This window comes from Salvia hispanica, chromosome 3 (assembly GCF_029641045.1).
Source record: "Salvia hispanica isolate PSC_SH4W2 chromosome 3, Shi_PSC_v1, whole genome shotgun sequence".
In the NCBI taxonomy this organism is placed as follows: domain Eukaryota; kingdom Viridiplantae; phylum Streptophyta; class Magnoliopsida; order Lamiales; family Lamiaceae; genus Salvia; species Salvia hispanica.
In genome coordinates, this window is record NC_142694.1 from 43,945,914 (window position 1) to 43,951,374 (window position 5,461).

The 5,461-nt window shown below is 40.4% G+C and overlaps 1 long non-coding RNA gene across 1 annotated transcript; it reads right to left on the reverse strand.

Moving 5' to 3' along the window:
- Positions 1-2,906: 2,906 nt before the first annotated feature.
- On the reverse strand, positions 2,907-4,579 carry LOC125212629 (uncharacterized). Its single transcript, XR_016136813.1, has 2 exons — positions 4,141-4,579; positions 2,907-3,208 (listed from the first exon to the last, which is right to left on the reverse strand). It is a non-coding gene; the product is annotated as an uncharacterized LOC125212629 (long non-coding RNA).
- Positions 4,580-5,461: the final 882 nt, after the last annotated feature.

The following is a 5,461-nucleotide window of genomic DNA, read 5'->3' on the forward strand; positions in this document are numbered from 1 at the left end:
GTCCCCTTCGTTTGATGAACACCCTTCTTTGGAAACTTGCTGCGATGAAGCTTCCCCAACACACAGTGTTCGCAGAAATCAAGTTTCTGCACCTTATGACCCGAAAGAAAATCACGATTCGACATGATTCTCATGCCACGTTCTCCCATATGACCGGGCCTCATATGCCACAGCTTGGTCATATCCTTGGTTGCAACCTCGGATGATACAAAAAAATATCAGCAGAATTTGCCACAATGGAACCTCTCAGAACATACAAGGTACCCCGTTTCAAAGCTGTCAGAACCACCTTCGAACCTTTCAAAATACGCATTACTCCACCTTCACCTTTGAAACTGAACCCCTTACTATCACATGGAACATGCCTAACATCGTTCAAGTTGCAGAAGACCCCATCATGAGTCCTAATCCTGATTGAGCCGATGTCAACCACCTTGCAGACAACACTGTTGGCCATGGTAACATTGCCTCCATCTATCTGCTCATAAGTGTTGAAATACTCCATGTGAGGACAAAGATGATATGACGCTCCAGAATCCAAAATCCACACATCATTACAGTATGGTTGTTCATCCGCAACCAAGGCCAATTCTTCTTCCGAATTTGTTTCATCAGCTTCTGCCACAGTCGCAGAACCATTAACATCTTCCTTCTTGCCCAATTTCTTCTTTATCTTTGGAAAATCAGCCATCCAATGCCCTGGTTCTTTACAATATCTGCAAATGTCATCTGGCTTAGGGCCTTTAGGATCTTTTGAACCTTTTGAGTTCTTCTGCTTCTGTCCGAATTTCTTGTGTCCTTTACCCGTAACAGATAATCCCGATGGAAGATCTTCTGTGGCTGAACTCGTTGCCTGTTGACGATCCTCTCTGATGTGGAGAGCAGATCGAACATCCTCCAACGAAAGAGTTTTCTTCCCAGTAATAAAAGACTCAACAAAATTTTTGTAAGATTCAGGCAGAGACACAAGCAAAATTAAAGTAGCATCCTCGTCTTCTACTTTAACTTCAACATTACACAAATCTAGCAAAATTTTATTCAACTTTTCCAGATGATCCCGAAGGGGCGTACCTTCCTGCATGCGTAACCGAAACAAACGTTGCTTCAAGAGCAACTTATTGGTTAGAGACTTCGTCATGTATAGACTCTCCAACTTCGCCCAAAGAGCAGCAGTCGTCTCCTGATCCGCAACTTAGATGTTAACATCGTCAGACAGGCTCAATATGATGTTCGAGTGGGCCTTTTCGTCTACAGTTGTCCACTCCTTATCATCCTCCGTAACCTTCTTTGTTTTGAGCAGCTCCCACAAACCCTGCTGCTTCAGCAGAGATCGCATCTTGATCTGCCATAAACCAAAACTATTTCTCCCGGTGAATTTTTCAACCTTCAAATTCAGAGCAGACATCTCGATTTACCAGAAAAAACCCTCGCAGCGGAATTCGAAACCCTAGTCGAAAACCAAGGCTCTAGACACCAGTTTGTTATGACAAATAGGGCAATTGTGAATCGAGAAACAAAAGAACGTAAATAGACACAGAATTTACGTGGTTCACCAACGTTGTGTTGGCTACGTCCACGGGCAAGAATGGAGAACAAATTGTATTATGACTGCGATTTTCAGATATAGATTGGATCTGTCAGATCACAGAATTATGTGCTCTACTCTCATATATATAGGCACACATGAGACAGACTGGGCCTAGGAAACATAATCATATCCCAAATAGGAAACCTAATCCTACACAAATTTAAGGCATACTAACAGACGCAAATATGCCGGCTTTAGCTGCCGTGGTCGAGGATCGCCGGCCGCCAGAGTCGATTGAGTCGTCGTTGAGGCAGATTTTTGAGAGTGGTAGTGGTGTTCAAACCGAGCGACGATTGTCATTGTCTCAATTTGATATTGGTGATGAGTGATTAGGTTTTATCAATATATGTCATGGAGAAGAATTTGCAATGTGGTGGTGTACGAGATGAGAAATTTTCGTGACATCTTGACATATTTTCATATTATATGTACTGTATGTTTTGTTAATATACTATGATTGCAGATATCGTGATATGATCTTATTGATATTGTTAACGTGGATAAACACATTGGCGGACGCAGAAAATTCAGTAGGGGCTCTACGAGTATAAATTTTATACTAATATATACTCTCTCTATGTTACCTTATAATTGAGGCAAAACTTTTAGTACGAAGTTTAAGAAATGGATGTGAAGTGTTATAAATAAATAGATAAAAAAGTAAGAGAGAAAAAAAAGTGAAAAGAATAAAGTAGAAAGTGAATAAAGTAGTGAGAATAAAGTAAGGAAGATAAAAAAAATTACTATTATATATGGAAATGACTCAACTATAAAGGAACGAATGGAATAGATATGAAACATAGTAATCATGAAAAAAAATAAAAAGCACAACAACTATAAAAATGCATACATATTTTATTAGTAAAAGGCAAAACACATCCAAAGGTCCTTGTACTTTGATTGTTTATTTCAATAGGTCCTTATACAATTTTTCCGTTTCACCAAGTCCCTATACTTCCAGATTTTATATTAATAGATCATTTTTAACGGATTATATTCATTCCGTTAACTTAACTGTTAAATACATTCCACCTCACCAATTATTATTAAAATAAACTCTACATCGTATCTTATATATTCCACTTCATCAATTATTATTAAAATAAACTCCACATCATATCTTATTTAATGAAATCGTATTTCTCTGTGACGCCCCGGAAATTTCGATCCTTTCTTTCGAGATAAATCGGATTTATTAGCTTAATTAATTTCTTTTAGAAGATGTGTAATCGTACTTTCCTCGTTGTATTCGACTTTGGAGTAATTTAAGTATGTTTCGTCGTAGGTATAAAGTGCAAGGAAATTTTGTGTTCAAGGATAAAAGTAAAGCTATGCTTTTATTAGATAAATAATTGAAGAAAAAGTTGTACAAGAATGTTGGAGATACATTTATTCACATAGTGCTTACATAAGTGAAAGTGACAATACACTCTTATATTACAACTCTCCTCTAGAGACTCTAATTACATGAAAATGGAAAGTATGACTATGGCTCCCAAACCAACATTTGGATCCTTCCAAGAAGAGGATCATGAGGATCATGAGGATCTTGAGGAAGATCATCTCTTCCTCTCTCTCGACTTCTACACCACCTTGATAGCCAAGCTACACCAAAGAAACCTACAAAGAAATAGCCACCAAAGAGGTTAGAAAAATTCCAATAAAAGAGCAAGGATTTTGGCTTTCACCAATAAGGTATAAGTGATGATCAAGACATCACATTGCTGCCATGGAATCGAAAAATATGCCCAAGAACCGAGACATCCCCAATTCTCCACATAGAGCAATAGAGACAATAGTAGACAAGGGATGAAGTCATCATCTAGGCCTAAAATGGAGTAAACAAGACCCCTCCTTACACCAAGAACAAGGCTGAAAATACAGCCAAGGATGTCATCCAAAAATTTCATCAATTTGGCAAGAATCTCACAATCATCAAGCTCGAAAGAGAAAGAGCTAGCAACCCCAAAATAGGAGCCTTTGCCTCCAAGATTCCAATCACAAACATCCAAGCAAAGTGGCTATATAAACCACCCAACGCCACTTCTCTCCCATACCTCTCAAGCACCCCAAAGTTTGAATTTTGTAAGAAGTATCGAAGGAGAGGCGGTGGCAGAGAGAAGGAAGTGGCAGCCAAGATTCAAGGATTCACCAAGTGAGGTAATTTCCTCAACACCCTCTTGCATCATGTAGAGTTACCAACACTTAGCCAAGAATTTAGATCAATAGTGTTGCACAATAGCTTGAGCAAGTCATGAGAACTTAGATTCTTAGAAGCTCAATAGAATATTCACGGCCGTAGCAAGTATAGAATATCATGCTTAAAGCTCAAAAGCTTAGAATAGAAACAACACATAACTTGGAGCAGAACTAAGCCATAGCAAGATCACAAAAGTAAGGACACTTTTCGGTGAAGTGTCGAGATTTAGGATTTCTTTTAAAAAGGGAACCTTCTCCAAACTCAATCACACTCCCAATTCCTCAACATAGCTACTGCCTCAGGGAAGTTAATTACTTAATAGAACAAGTAAAAGGGGTCAAGAGGAGAAGACTTGGCTTAGGCGGAGGGGCTGCCGGGCGACGGCGAGTGTCGACGGAGCCGAAGAACTTCCGCGGAGAAGCTGCGGATCACGGCGGCAGCAGAGGCAAGGCTGCCGGGCGACGGAAGAGCGTCGACAGGGTCCGAGGACCTCTGCGGAGCAGCTGCAAGCCGCGGCTGAGAGAGGGAGGAGAAGGCGACGCCTCCCCACGCCCCCTCTCGTCGGAAAGCTGCGCTGCAAGGCGGCGGCAGCGGCAAATGACGGAGAACGGCGGTGAAGAAGGGAGCCGCTCGCGTAACGAAGTGGCGAACGGCGCGAGGGCGGGCGCTGGCGGGACTCCGAAATCCCGGCGAGCCAGGCGGGGCGCGGTTTCGCCGGAGGAAAGGAGACGCGGTGCGAACTCGAGGGAGAAGGCGGAGCCGGTGTAACCCGGCGACGCGGAGAGGCGGTGATTTGTGTTGATCAACTGAATAATCTTGGATAAAATAAATCAATTCGTGCAATTTTTATTTTATTTTAATTGCTTTTCGATTTTAGACTAGTTGTACGCCCACCTATTGTTTGTCTAAAAACCAAACTAGATTTGTTTTGTTTCTGCTTGAATTCCTCGTAATTTCTTTTCCAATTGAGAAATGGCATATATGCATGTGTGAAGTAAATAAAAAATTTATCTGATTTTAATCCAAATATTCGACCATGACCATGTTCACCTCATTTTGCGGAGTAACTCCGAATCTAGCTCGTGTATTTCTCAGTGGTCCCTGTTGAAACTATAAAATAAAATGTAATTAGGCTTTAGATTAGAATTTTATTAGTTGTATTTGTGCCTATATATAAGGCATTTATTTGTATTTTGCATTTTAACACTTCAGTAAAATGTAGTCCATAAATGAATTTTCCCCTTTTCTCATATTTCTCTCTACAAACGGTTTTTCATATTTTCAGTTTCTTTTTCTTCCTCCAATGGAGATTTCTCCATTATCTCAATCCAATTCTACAATTTTAACATGGTATCAGAGCGCAAAATCCGCTGCGCGCCTCTGATTACCTCTAACTTCTCTATCCTTTTGTTGATTTTCCGTTTGATATCAATAGATCTAGGGTTAGTGTTTTTTGGTATTCTGCTTTGTCGCCGGAGAGTATGTGCTCGGCTCACTGCAGTTGCTGTTTGGTGAGGTTTGCTGTAGAATTTGCCCGCTGCATTTGCGGTTGATCCTTTTTCAGGTTCTGATTTTTCTCTCTTCAAATCTCTCTGATTTTTCAATTCTGATGTTTGAATCGGTTCGTTGTTTGAATCGGTTCGTTGTTTTTTTTGGATTTGTATGATCCAAGT